The sequence below is a fragment of the Oncorhynchus nerka genome, linkage group LG10, assembly GCF_034236695.1.
Source record: "Oncorhynchus nerka isolate Pitt River linkage group LG10, Oner_Uvic_2.0, whole genome shotgun sequence".
NCBI classification, from domain to species: domain Eukaryota; kingdom Metazoa; phylum Chordata; class Actinopteri; order Salmoniformes; family Salmonidae; genus Oncorhynchus; species Oncorhynchus nerka.
This window is the reverse complement of record NC_088405.1, coordinates 77,375,810-77,391,394: the sequence shown is the minus strand read 5'-3', so window position 1 is coordinate 77,391,394 and position 15,585 is coordinate 77,375,810. Positions and strand designations below refer to the sequence as shown.

Sequence of the window (15,585 nt, the reverse complement as noted above, 5' to 3'; positions counted from 1 at the left end):
AAGTGCAGTTTCTATATTTTTTAATATTTATTTTTCATAAAATAAAATATATCCCAAAAATCCACATAACAACTCAAACGTTCATTTCATAAAAATACACAGTTGGAAAGAAGTGGAGTGCGCTCAACTAAGGTGAGTCGAGGTGCAATTCAAAAATATAATCATAATTGAAAAGGAAAAGGCGCAACACTCGCTCACCATCAAACATTATTTGTTTTATTTAATGTTTCGCCTTCTCATGAAGGCCGAAATGTTCATCTTTTAACCTTGCCTAAATAAAACAAAGAATTTGTAATGATGTTGTTATGTTGTGCTTTTTATATTTTTAATATAACAAAGAACCATAATAAATTCATAGCAGCAGCAACTCTTGAATTCGACACACACATATGCAAACATACTTCTGTTTTCTAACGGTCTAGTGAGCATGAAACATTACTTACAACCAGGTTAAACAGGTGTGAGATCCAAGATGCATAGAAATCACCCTTTCAAATGGTCTGCAGCATTGACCAAGGTAGCGTGTAGGCTATACATCAGACACTACAACGTGACATTTCTACACCTGTTGGTTGAACATTTGAAAGCAGGAGCCACTCAAGGTGGAAATTCTCAAGAGTTACAGTAGCTGTGTCTTGTACACAACAGCAGCAGGTACCACATTACAGAAACACTGGCCCTCAATATGTTATCAAATGTCAACACACATCACATAAAATAAAATTTCCCCAGACATCAGCAGTACTGTGGTTTAATCTCTACCCACTGCTCCCGCGAGGGACATCATAAAGTCTCTAAGGTCTTGCTATTCAAAGAAACGTGCCGGTATCAGTTATTTCTCCTCTCTCTCTGTGTGTGTGTGTGTGTGTGTGTGTGTGTGTGTGTGTGTGTGTGTGTGTGTGTGTGTGTGTGTGTGTGTGTGTGTGTGTGTGTGTGTGTGTGTGTGAGAGAGAGAGAGAGAGAGCAGGAGGCAATGGGGCTGAGACTGAAATGGAGCGGCACCTTTACTTGGAGATAACCCATTCCCAATCAGCTGAAATGTCACATACAGCAATATCTCGACATTAGCATGATCTCATTACTTTCCCCAAGCCCTGGTCCCACCAACAGCTACTGCTGCTGCAGCTGACAAGGGACTGACTGGAAAGGTTGTCCTGGCTGGGTTGTTTCTTTTAACTTTAATGTGCTGGGCCATGGGAAATGGAAGTACAGATAATTTAACATTTTATAATGTGTTTCTATCTACATTATGCAGATTGAGGCGAAGAAGTGGAAATTGAGTTATTGGCCATTACTGTGTTATTTTATGGTTGCAGGCGGTGATCGGGTGAGTGATGGCAAGGTTAACCTATGATAATGCAGGCTTCAGCGTATCAGCGACTCCATGTGCAAAAGATTGCAGAATCGGTTATGCCTGTATTTTCAGTCAAGTCGATAAAATAATTATGCTAGGTTTTTAACTAAAGGGAAAAAGTTTGGGTAATGTCTTAAGATTCGTGATTCAGTCACTCCTTTGTATCTGCAAACCCAAGGAAACATTGTACCATTTACATGGTGCAGTGCCTTCAGAAAATATTCACACCCCATAACTTTTCCAAATAGTGTTGTGTTACAGCCTGAATTGTACAACTTAATAACACATTTAAAGCTGAAATGTCTTAAGTCTATAAGTATTCAACCCCTTTGCTACGGCAAGACTAAGTATGTTCAGGAGTAAAATGTGCTTTAACAAGTCACATCATTTTTAATTTTTTTATTTCACCTTTATTTAACCAGGTAGGCAAGTTGAGAACAAGTTCTCATTTACAATTGCGACCTGGCCAAGGTAAAGCAAAGCAGTTCGACAGATACAACGACACAGATTTACACATGGAGTAAAACAAACATACAGTCAATAATACAGTAGAAACAAGTCTATATACGATGTGAGCAAATGAGGTGAGATAAGGGAGGTAAAGGCAAAAAAAGGCCATGGTGGCAAAGTAAATACAATATAGCAAGTAAAACACTGGAGTGGTAGATTTGCAGTGGAAGAATGTGCAAAGTAGAAATAAAAATAATGGGGTGCAAAAGAGCAAAATAAATAAATAAATACAATAAATACAGTAGGGAAAGTGGTAGTTGTTTGGGCTAAATTATAGGTGGGCTATGTACAGGTGCAGTAATCTGAGAGCTGCTCTGAGAGCTGGTGCTTAAAGCTAGTGAGGGAGATAAGTGTTTCCAGTTTCAGAGATTTTTGTAGTTCGTTCCAGTCATTGGCAGCAGAGAACTGGAAGGAGAGGCGGCCAAAGAAAGAATTGGTTTTGGGGGTGACCAGAGAGATATACCTGCTGGAGCGCGTGCTACAGGTGGGTGATGCTATGGTGACCAGCGAGCTGAGATAAGGGGGGACTTTACCTAGCAGGGCCTTGTAGATGACATGGAGAGCCAGTGGGTTTGGCGACGAGTATGAAGCGAGGGCCAGCCAACGAGAACGTACAGGTCGCAATGGTGTGTAGTATATGGGGATTTGGTGACAAAACGGATGGCACTGTGATAAGACTGCATCCAATTTGTTGAGTAGGGTATTGGAGGCTATTTTGTAAAAGACATTGCCGAAGTCGCGGATTGGTAGGATGGTCAGTTTTACAAGGGTATGCTTGGTAGCATGAGTGAAGGATGCTTTGTTGCGAAATAGGAAGCCAATTCTAGATTTAACTTTGGATTGGAGATGTTTTATGTGGGTCTGGAAGGAGAGTTTACAATCTAACCAGACACCTAGGTATTTGTAGTTGTCCACGTATTCTAAGTCAGAGCCGTCCAGAGTAGTGATGTTGGACAGGCGGGTAGGTGCAGGCAGCGATCGGTTGAAGAGCATTCATTTAGTTTTACTTGTATTTAAGAGCAATTGGAGGCCACGGAAGGAGAGTTGCATGGCATTGAAGCTTGCCTGGAGGGTTGTTAACACCGTGTCCAAAGGGCCAGAAGTATACAGAATGGTGTTGTCTGCGTAGAGGTGGATCAGACACTCACCAGCAGCAAGAGCGACATCATTGATGTATACAGAGAAGAGAGTCGGTCCAATAATTGAACCCTGTGGCACCCCCATAGAGACTGCCAGAGGTCCGGACAGCAGACCCTCCGATTTGACACACTGAACTCTATCAGAGAAGTAGTTGGTGAACCAGGCGAGGCAATCATTTCAGAAACCAAGGCTGTCGAGTCTGCCGATGAGCATGTGGTGATTGACAGAGTCGAAAGCCTTGGCCAGATCAATGAATACGGCTGCACAGTAATGTTTCTTATCGATGGCGGTTAAGATATCATTTAGGACCTTGAGCGTGGCTAAGGTGCACCCATGACCAGCTCTGAAACGAGATTGCATAGCAGAGAGGGTATGGTGAGATTCGAAATGGTCGGGAATCTGTTGGTTGACTTCGCTTTCGAAGACCTTAGAAAGGCAGGGTAGGATAGATATAGGTCTGTAGCAGTTTGGGTCAAGAGTGTGTCCCCCTTTGAAGAGGAGGATGACCGCAGCTGCTTTCCAATCTTTGGGAATCTCAGACGACACAAAAGAGAGGTTGAACAGGCTAGTAATAGGGGTGGCAACAATTTCGGCAGATAATTTTAGAAAGAAAGGGTCCAGATTGTCTAGCCCGGCTGATTTGTAGGGGTCCAGATTTTGCAGCTCTTTCAGAACATCAGCTGACTGGATTTGGGAGAAGGAGAAATGGGGAATGCTTGGGCGAGTTGCTGTGGGGGGTGCAGTACTGTTGACCGGGGTAGGGGTAGTCAGGTGGAAAGCATGGCCAGCCGTGGACAAATGCTGTTTGAAATTCTCAATTATAGTGGATTTATCAGTGGTGACAGTGTTTCCTATCTTCAGTGCAGTGGGCAGCTGGAAGGAGGTGTTCTTATTCTCCATGGACTTTACAGTGTCCCAGAACTTTTTTGAGTTAGTGTTGCAGGAAGCAAATTTCTGCTTGAAAAAGCTAGCCCTGGCCTTTCTAACTGCCTGTGTATAATGGTTTCTAGCTTCCCTGAAAAGCTGCATATCACGGGCGGGGGCTGTTCGATGCTAATGCAGAACGCCATAGGATGTTTTTGTGTTGGTTAAGGGCAGTCAGTTCTGGGGAGAACCAAGGGCTATATCTGTTCCTGGTTCTAAATTTCTTGAATGGGGCATGCTTATTTAAGATGGTTAGGAAGGCATTTAAAAAAAAAAACAGGCATCCTCTACTGACGGGATGAGATCAATATCCTTCCAGGATACCCCGGCCAGGTCGATTAGAAAGGCCTGCTCGCTGAAGTGTTTCAGGGAGCGTTTGACAGTGATGAGTGGAGGTCGTTTGACCTCTGACCCATTACAGATGCAGGCAATGAGGCAGTGATCGCTGAGATCTTGGTTGAAGACAGCAGAGGTGTATTTAGAGGGCAAGTTGGTTAGTATGATATCTATGAGGGTGCCCGTGTTTACGGCTTTGGGGAGGTACCTGGTAGGTTCATTGTAATTTGTGTGAGATTGAGGGCATCAAGCTTAGATTGTAGGATGGCTGGGATGTTAAGCATGTTCCTGTTTAGGTCACCTAGCAGCACGAGCTCTGAAGATAGATGGGGGGCCAATCAGTTCACATATGGTGTCCAGAGCACAGCTGGGGGCAGAGGGTGGTCTATAGCAGGCGGCAACGGTGAGAGACTTGTTTTAGAGAGGTGGATTTTTAAAAGTAGAAGTTCAAATTGTTTGGATACAGACCTGGATAGTAAGACAAAACTCTGCAGGCTATCTTTGCAGTAGATTGCAACACCGCCCCCTTTGGCAGTTCTATCTTGTCTGAAAATGTTGTAGTTCGGGATGAAAATTTCAGAATTTTTGGTGGTCTTCCTAAGCCAGGATTCAGACACGGCTAGAACATCCGGGTTGGCAGAGTGTGCTAAAGCAGTGAATAAAACAAACTTAGGGAGGAGGCTTCTAATGTTAACATGCATGAAACCAAGGCTATTACGGTTACAGAAGTCATCAAAAGAGAGCACCTGGGAAATAGGAGTGGAGCTAGGCACTGCAGGGCCTGGATTCACCTCTACATCACCAGAGGAAAAGAGGCGGAGTAGGATAAGGGTACGGCGAAAAGCAATGAGAATTGGTCGTCGAAAAAGTCTGGAACAGAGAGTATAGGGAGGTTTCTGGGTGCGATAAAATAGTTTCAAGGTATAATGTACAGACAAAGATATGGTAGGATCTGAATACAGTGTAGGTAAACCTAGGTATTGAGTGATGATGAGAGAGATATTGTCTCTAGAAACATCATTGAAACCAGGAGATGTCATCGCATGTGTGGGTGGTGTAACTAATAGGTTGGATAAGGTATAGTGGGCAGGACTAGAGGCTCTACAGTGAAATAAGCCAATAAACACTAAACAGAACAGCAATGGACAAGGCATATTGACATTAAGGAGAGGAATGCTTAGTCAAGTGATCAAAAGGGTCCAGTGAGTAGTGAGGTTGGTTGGGGTCTCGGCGATTCAGACAGCTAGCTGGGCCATCGGTAGCAAGCTAGCATAGGATGGAGGTCTGTTTTTAGCCACCTCGTGCGTTTCCGTCGGTAGGATTAGTGGGGTTCTTTGTGGTAGAGGGTATCAATCCAATTCGCAAAAAAAAGTATAGTTATATAGGCCCAAGAAAAAAATTGTCCGATAGGTCTAGTCAGATAGCAGCCGATAAGACAGCTAACGATTAGCGGACTGCAGATGCGCGTTCAGGTAACGTCGCGACGGAGGAGCCAGCTGGATAACTCCCTCGGGCAGATAACGTCGGTAGTCCAGTTGTGAAGACCCGGTGGGGCTCCTCGTTGGCAGTAAAACGGGTCCCGATAGGTGATTGTAGCCCAGGAGTGACTGATGGAACTCTTCAGCTGGCTAGCTCCGGAATAATTGATGTTTGCTCCGGGATCGACGTAAGCCGATAGTTACACGGATAGCAGCTAGCTAGCTGCGAGATCCAGCTATAAATGTCCAGAGCTTGCGGTTGAAATCCGTGGACATGGAGAGAAAAATTGGTCCGGAATGTTCCGGTCCGAGCCGCGCCGTACAAAACTGGCGATATATTTTCGAGCTAAAGGATAGCTGATGACCACAAACCGTGGTTAGCTGAATACTAACGATTAGCCAGTAAAGAAGCTAACTAGCTTCTGGCTAGCTTCTGATTAGCTTCTGGTTAGCTTCAGGCTAGCTTCTGGCTAGCTTCTGGTTAGCTTCTATGGAGGATTACAGATTTATTTATTTATTTTTTATTTCACCTTTATTTAACCAGGTAGGCTAGTTGAGAACAAGTTCTCATTTGCAACTGCGACCTGGCCAAGATAAAGCATAGCAGTGTGAACAGACAACACAGAGTTACACATGGAGTAAACAATTAACAAGTCAATAACACAGTAGAAAAAAAGGGGAGTCTATATACATTGTGTGCAAAAAGGCATGAGGAGGTAGGCAAATAATTACAATTTTGCAGATTAACACTGGAGTGATAAATGATCAGATGGTCATGTACAGGTAGAGATATTGGTGTGCAAAAGAGCAGAAAAGTAAATAAATAAAAACAGTATGGGGATGAGGTAGGTGAAAATGGGTGGGCTATTTACCAATAGACTATGTACAGCTGCAGCGATCGGTTAGCTGCTCAGATAGCAGATGTTTGAAGTTGGTGAGGGAGATAAAAGTCTCCAACTTCAGCGATTTTTGCAATTCGTTCCAGTCACAGGCAGCAGAGTACTGGAACGAAAGGCGGTTTTGAGATTTGAGGTAAATAATACTTTCTTTTGAACAGGCTAGTTTTGAAGATGAGTTTATGGAAAAGAAAAAATATATATAAAAAGGTATGCGAAGAAAGTTGTAAATATATATATATATATATATATATATATACGGGACACGACAAGATGAGGACAAAAGACGTTTGACTGCTATGCCATCTTGGTGACAGGAATGGGCAACAACAAAAAAGGATGATAATGAGTAGCATGGACTCACTTTGTGTGCGTTAATAGTGGTTAATATGATTTTTGAATGATTATCCCATCTCTGTACCACACACATACAATCATCTGTAAGGTCCCTCAGTCATGTAGTGAATTTCAAGCACAGATTCAACCATGAAGACCAGTGCCTCGCAAAGAAGGACAAAGATGGCGGAAGAGGAGATGGATGGTGTTTTACGGACTCCTAACCAATTGTGCTATTGTGTGCTTTTTCGCGTTATTTGTAACTTATTTTGTACATAATGTTTCTGCCACCGTCTCTTATGACAGAAAATAGCGTCTGGATATCAGGACAGTGATTACTCACCTTGTACTAGACAACGATTTTTTTCTTTCTGGAGTCGGACACAAAGGATTTACTTCAGACACCCGACAAGGCCCAAATCCCCATGATTCGTATGAAGAAGAGGCAGAGATATTGGGGACGTAGGTCGGGGTGCCTTGTAAGGATCCGACGGCGAGTGAGTAATCCCCCTCTATCATCAGTCCTATTAGCCCATGTGCAATCATTGGATAACAAAATGGATGAGCTCCAATCAAGACTATCCTACCAAGGAGACATTAAAAATTGTAATATGATATGTTTCACAGAGTCGTGGTTGAACGACGACAAGGATAACATATAGCTGGCGGGGTTTTCGGTCCATCAGCAAGATAGAACAGCTGCCTCTGGTAAGACAAGGGGTGGTGGTCTTTGTCTATTTGTAAATAACAGGTGGTGCACGAAATCTAATATTAAGGAAGTCTCAAGGTTTAGCTCACCTGAGGTTGAGTATCTCATGATAATCTGTAGACCACACCATTTACCAATAGAGTTCTCATCTATATTTTTCGTAGCTCTCTATTTACCTCCACAAACTGATGCTGTCACTAAGACGGCACTCAACGAGCTGTATAAGGCCATAAGCAAACAAGAAAATGCTCATCCAGAAGCAGCGCTCCTAGTGGCCAGGACCTTTAACCTAATTTCTACCAGCATGCTAAATGTGAAACCAGAGGGGAAAAAAACTCTAGACCATCTTTACTCCACACACAGAGACGCGTACAAAGTTCTCCCTCGCCCTCCATTTGGCAAATCCGACCATAACTATATCCTCCTTACAAGCAAAAACGAAGCAGGAAGAACCAGTGACTCACTCGATAAGGAAGTGGTCAGATGATACAGATGCTAAGCTACAGGACTGTTTTGATAGAACAGACTGGAATATGTTCTGGGATTCTTCCAATGACATTGAGGAGTACACCACACCAGTCACTGGCTTCATCAATCGATGACGTAGTCCCCACAGTCACCGATTGTACAGTACAAACCCCAACCAGAAGCTAAAGCTAAAGGCTAGAGCAGGACTCTACCCTGGACACTTAAAATAAATCCTGCTAAGCCTTCCGACAAACCATGAAACAGGCAAATAATCAATACAGGACTAAGATTGAATCGTATTACACCGGCTCCAACGCACGGCGGATGTGGCCGGGCTTGCAAACTATTATGGACTATAAAGGGGAACCCAGCCACGAGCTGCCCAGTTACGCGAGCCTACCAGACGGGCTAAATGCCTTTTATAATCACTTCGAGACAAGCAACACTGAAGCATGCATGAGAACACCAGCTGTTCCGGATGACTGTCTGATCACGCACTCTGTAGCCGATGTGAGTAAAACCTTTAAACAAGTCAACATTCACAAGGCCACGGTGCCAGACGGATTACCATGACGTGTACTCAGAGCATGCGCTGACCAACTGGCAAGTGTCTTCACTGACATTTTCAACCTCTCCCTGACTGAGTCTGTAATACCTACAACTTTAAAGCAGAGCATCGTAGTCCCTGTGCTCAAAAACGCAAAGGTAATCTGCCTAAATGACTACCGCCCTGTAGCATGCACGTCTGTAGCCATGAAGTGCTTTGAAAGGCTAGTTTTGGCTGACATCAACACCATCATCCCTAGAAAATTCAGAAACTCCTTCAGGAGAAACAGGAGAAACCTTCATGTGAAATATTCACATGGGTTTGTGTAGCGGTTCAAAACACTTATTTGTTTTATTTGCCAGACGTCTTGAAAAGGGGGAGTGATTTGTTATCTTGTATTTATCCAAGAAGTTAGTTTTTCCTTGTCGCTGTTCAAGCGAGTATTCCTGAAGTAAGACAGTACTGGAGCAATCAAATTTGTTCACATCTGTGCAGCTGAACAGATATCCTCTGCGATAAAACTATTTGCTAGAGATCAGAAAAACCTCTGACACAGGCAAAATTACATACACAGCTTCTTTCTCAAAGGATAACTGAGAGGGCAACTTGTGCTTGTTTGCTGACACATAGTACCATAGCTAACTATACATGTGAAGAAGGTTATTTAAGCCCAACACAAGTGCATGAAATGCATAGACATAACTACTAGACTGTAGGGCAGAGTTGCACTTTGCATTACTACCCATTCCAGGAATAGTTTTGAAGTTTCAATTGAATCACACCACACAAGGTCAGCCAGTGGCTATATGTAGGTTATCCAGCCCTTCACGTTACTCCTAGAGTGGTATGATGGAATAGAAATCCTAAAATCCCAAAATATATTAAACACTAATAACATATTTCACCAAAAATGTATCACTGAATCATATATCAGTGATTGATATCAACACATTCATACACTTTATATACAAAAGTATGTGGACACCCCTTCAAATTAGTGGATTTGGCTATTTCAGCCATACCTGTTGCTGACAAGTGTATAAAATCAAGCACACAGCTATGCAATCTACATAGACAAACAATGGCAGTAGAATGGCCTTACTGAAGAACTCAGTGTCTTTCAACGTGGCGCTGTCATAGGATGCCACCTTTCCAAAATTCACAAAATTTCTGCCCTGCTAGAGCTGCCTGGGTCAACTGTAACTGATGTTTTTGTGAAGTAGAAATGTCTAGGAGCAACAATGCCTCAGCCATAAAGAAGCGCAATGCCAAGCGTCGGCTGGAGTGGTATAAAGCTCGCCGCCATTGGAATATGGAGCAGTGGAAACGCATTCTCTGGACTGACAAATCAGGCTTCAATATCTGGCAGTCCGACGAACAAATCTGGGTTTGGCGGATGCCAGGCAACACTACCTGCCCGAATACATAGTGCCAACTGTAAAGTTTGGTAGAGGAGGAATAATGGTCTGGGGCTGTTTTTCATGGTTCAGGCAAGGCTCCTTAGTTTCAGTGAAGGGAAATCTTAACTCTACAGAATACAATGAGATTCTAGACTCTTCTGTGCTTCCAACTTTGTGGCAACAGTTTTGGGAAGGCCCTTTCCTGTTTCAGCATGACAATGCCCCTGTGCACAAAGCGAGGTCCATACAGAAATGGCATGTCGAGATCGGTGTGGAATAACTTGACTGGCCTACACAGAGTCCTGACCTTAACCCCACCGAACACCTTTGGGATGAATTGGAACACAGACTGCGGGCCCGGCCTATTCGCCCAACATCAGTGGCCAACCTTACTAATGCTCTTGTGGCTGAATGAAAGCAAGTCCCTGCAGCAACATCTATTGGAAAACCTCTATATTTATGCCCATGATTTTGGAATGAGATGTTCGACAAGAAGGTGTCCACATACTTTTGATCATGTAGTGTAGCATACATACAACATTCAACTAGAATGTAAAATTGCTAAATTAATCATACAAATAAAATAATCCAACTGGGATTGATAAACACATATTTAATCAAATTTAATTTCAGTAACACATTCTTGATTTTCTTCAGAAGACAGCACTAAAACAGCATTGTGACTTAAACATTTCTTAAATGAAAAACAGTTTTTCCTTGAATACTCCATCAACAATAGAACTGTAAATGACTGGAAATTGTCAACAGCTGCACAATATCTTTAAAGTTCCTGCAAAAATTCACGACAACAAAAGAAAACCACAAAGCCTCAATCTGTATAGATCAAATCTACTATTTTCACTTCACTCCTTCCTATTCTAATGTGCATGGTTCTATGTAGAACAAAGTGATTGCATTAACAGGGGAGATAGGTCATCTGTACATTGTAAAAGTAAACAAAAAACTATAAACACCTAACAGGATAATGTAGCTTTTCATTGACTCCGATGGGTGACCGATCGCTGATTTGAGTTTGGGAGATGGAAGTGCAAACAAAGCCGGAGGCCCATTGCAATTACAGCCAACAGCCTCCCTTATAATCCTGAGGCCATTATGGAACTGTCTGTCCACAGTGAGAGAAGGCTTATTAGATTGTTAAAGGGGGGGGTAGCGACTAGGAGAGCATGAGGAAAAATTAATAATAGAGCCATCTCATCCCTCCCCCCTCTGGTTTAAAGCCCCAGAGATAAGCTAGGCCCTAGCAACATTATTGAGATTAGCATCGACAACAAAAGGCTCTCCACATTACACTTCACATGGACTTCTTTGCATCAACCAACGAGTCCTCAGAGGGGGATGGAATAGGTTGACGAGAGTGGAGAGTGAGTGCACATTTGCTGTTGTAACAAAACACACCTTGGGGGAAAACATCAACACACACACACACCCACCCAACCACCCAGAGATAGCATCAACATAGACAGAAACTGATCTGTGGCAATTTCACTGGGGCTGGGACAATACTAGTATCGCAATATTTTTCCATGGCAAAAAAAGAAAACATGAAGCAGACCAAACACGTTGGTAATTTAAAAACAAGCTGCATGTAAAATATTGTGTGATATAGCTTGGAAAATAACATAATGATGTTTGTTTCCAACATTAGGACTGTTTTCCTAAAGAAGTTAAGTTGTCAAGAAATGTCTTGTTTCCTTGTCATGATAGTAATGAGCAGTGGCATAAAGCACTTATAAGTATTTTTTTCTTAAGTCGTTTTTTTTGTTGGTATCTGTACTTTACTATTGATATTTTTACAACTTTTACTATTACTCCACTACATTCCTAAATAAAATAATGTACTTTTTACTCCTTACATTTTGAATGCTTAGCAGGACAGGAAAATGGTCTAATTCACGCACTTATCAAGAGAACATACTTGATCATCCCTACTGCCTCTGATCTGGCAGACTCACTAAAAACAAATGCTTCATTTCTAAATTGTTTCTGAGTGTTGAACTTTGCCCCTGACTATCCGTACATTTAAAAAACAAGAAAATTGTGTCATCTGGTTTGCTAAAAATAAATACATTTTAAATTATTTATACTTTTTCTTTTGATACTTAAGTACATTTAAAACCAAATACTTTTAGATTTTTACTCAAGTAGTATTTTACTGGGCGACTTTCACTTTTACTTGAGTCATTTTCTTTTAAGGTATCTTTATTTTTACTCAAGTATGAAAATTGGGTACTTTTTCCACCACTGCTAATGAGTATTGCGATACTGGTATTGTCCCGGCCCTAAATTTAACCATATACAGTTGTTACGTCTGTCGTTAGTGGTAGACCAAGGTGCAGCGTGGTAGGCGTACATTTTCTTCATTAAATGTTCCACCAAAAAAAAACAAAAAAAACAACACAACGAACGTAAAGCTTCGGAGTGCAACACATGCAACAAACAAAGACAAGATCCCACAACCTAAATGTGGGAAAAAGGGCTGCCTATGTATGATCCCCAATCAGAGACAACGATAGACAGCTGCCTCTGATTGGGAACCACACTCGGCCAAAAACAAAGAAACATAGAATGCCCACCCAAATCACACCCTGACCTAACCAGATAGAGAAATAAAAAGGCTCTCTAAGGTCAGGGCATGACAGTACCCCCCCCCCCCCCGGATTGCAGACCCCCGGAGGCACCGGACTGGGGACCGTCGCTGGAGGCTCCGGACTGAGGACCGTCGCTGGAGGCTCCGGACTGAGGACCGTCGCTGGAGGCTCCGGACTGAGGACCGTCGCTGGAGGCTCCGGACTGAGGACCGTCGCTGAAGGCTCCGGACTGGGGACCGTCGCTGGAGGCTCCGGACTGGGGACCGTCGCTGGAGGCTCCGGACTGGGGGCCGAAGTTGGAGGCTCCGGACTGGGGATCGTGCCATGGATCATCACTGGAGGCTTTGTGCCATGGATCATCACTGGAGGCTTCGTGCCATGGATCATCACTGGAGGCTTCGTGCCATGGCACAACCCGTCCTGGCTGGATGCTTAGTTTCGCCCGGCAAATGCGGAGTGCTGGCATAGGACGCACTGGGCTGTGAAGGCGCACCGGAGACCAGGAGCGCTGAGCCGGCACAATCCATCCTGGCTGAATGCCCCCTCTAGCACGGCAAATGCGCATCACCACATAACATGGTGCCTGACCAGTCACATTCTCCCAACGGTAAGCAAGGGGAGTTGGCTCAGGTCTATACCCTGACTCCGCCAATCTCCCCGTGTACCCCCCCAAAACCCCCAAAATATTTTGGAGCTGCCTCTCGGGCTTCCGTCGTTGCCGTGACTCCTGGTCTCGTCGCCGTTCCTCCCTCGCTGTTTCCACCTGTTCCCATGGAAGGCGATCCCTTCCGGCCAGGATCTCCTCCCACGCCCAGGATCCTTTGCCGTCCAGGATGTCCTCCCATGTCCACTCTTCCTGGCCACGCTGCTTGGTCCGTTTTTGGTGGGATCTTCTAGTGGTAGAATGACCGGACCAAGGTGCAGCGTCGTAGGCGTACATTTTCTTTATTAAATGTTCCACCAAAACAACACAACGAACGTAAAGCTTCAGAGTGCAACACATGCAACAAACAAAGACAAGATCCCACAACCTAAATGTGGGAAAAAGGGCTGCCTATGTATGATCCCCAATCAGAGACAACGATAGACAGCTGCCTCTGATTGGGAACCACACTCGGGCCAAAAACAAAGAAAAAGAAAACATAGAATGCCCACCCAAATCACACCCTGACCTAACCAAATAGAGAAATAAAAAGGCTCTCTAAGGTCAGGGCGTGACAACAGTGGGGTCTGAATTGATTGAATCCCTTGATAAAGATGAAGCAAAAAAGACTGTATAAAATAAATAATAGAAATACTGAGCTTTTAAAAATTGCTCAGCGAAAGAGATTTTGTTTAACAAGTAATGATATTCATTTTTAAGATAGGGTTAAAAATGGATTGAATCCCCTGTTTTCAATACTCTTGCACCCTCCCCTTGCAAGGATAACAACACTGAGCTTTTTTCTAAAATGTTTTATGAGATTAGAAAACACATTGGGAGGGATCTTAGACCATTCCTCCATACAGAATCTTTCCAGATCCTTGATATGGTCAGATGACATGGTTTGAATTGAAGAGGGCAGTTCACTAGTGCTGACGAAGGATATCAAGGATCTGGAAAGATTCTGTATGGAGGAATGGTCTAAGATCCCTCCCAATGTATTCTCCAATCTTATTTTTCTTTTTAAAGGTACAGTATAGTTATTCTCGCGAGGGGAGGATGCTGGTGTATTATAAACGGGATCCAATCGTTTTGAACAATGCATTTTTAACTGATATAATTCCATTGGCTATTTGAATTCTCTGTGGAAATGGAACAACACTATTTAAGCATTTAAAGTCAATTACTCTCAATTCATCCAATTTCTGCCAGTATTCATTTCCAAAGATAACAGATCCACCTATGTGAATAACTGCAGTTGATTTGAACTTAATAGACAGGCCTCAAAGAACGCTAATCCTTTATCATGCAATATATCAGGGATGGACATAATTTGGTTTTGCATCAGCAGTTTTTCTCTTGTTATGCCACTCACTGATAGTCAGTCAATTAGCCCATGTCAGCAAAAAATGTTTTTGATTGGTAAGTTAGTTTTGCGGTCAGCTCTCTAAACTTTTATCATGGTTGAATTACCGGCTGGGAGGCCTCCATTGATTCTGTTAGTCAGTCTCACTATTCTCACTTAGTCCGTCTCACTCATATTAAAAACTGCAAACATTTCTCTCCACCCTATTGCAAATGTGTAGAATTGTTTGTGGCCACCACCACCATCAAAGTTGCCCTCCATGTCATTTTTATATACAGTACATCACAACACTTAACAATGTTTTATTGTTACACTTTTTAAGCTATACTGTTTAATGAGTACTTGACATTCTACTGTGTGTGTTTTAATGAGTTGGTGTGAATTCAGAACAGCAAGCATCACTTCATCTTCTGCTCCATCTTGAATCAACAGTCAAAGCCGTTCCCAGATGACCAACTATCCATAAATCATCAAAAACTACATAATATCCTCAAGTCAGTCTTGATCGGCCATCTATTATGCAGGGGTATCTGTTTTATCAAGCTAAAAGTTGAGGTGGACATTGCCCTTCTGTTCCGAACTGCCATTGAATTCCTATATGAGTTCTGCCATATGCCCTTTAAAGCTCAAGTGACCGTTTATTATGCACCCTAAATATTAACAACCATAGCCTCACCCAATTACCATCTGTCCCCAGAATTAAAGTGACAGAACACACTTTCACTTCAGTTTTTGGGAAACAGAGAGGTTGTCTTTGATGTCTTATAGTCGTGCCCTTTTCTCTAGAAACACGTTATGAGAAATATCTCAACAATTTATGTCAATAGATCACTAGCTAAAGCTACAATGCAGATTCCACCCTTCTCTCC

General features: G+C 42.9%; 1 protein-coding gene across 3 annotated transcripts in view; it reads right to left on the bottom strand.

The window, feature by feature from the left end:
• The window catches only part of LOC115136019 (opioid-binding protein/cell adhesion molecule-like), a 346,162-nt gene that overhangs the window by 6,228 nt on the left and 324,349 nt on the right, over nt 1-15,585 (bottom strand). The gene's annotated exons all lie outside the window — the stretch shown is intronic.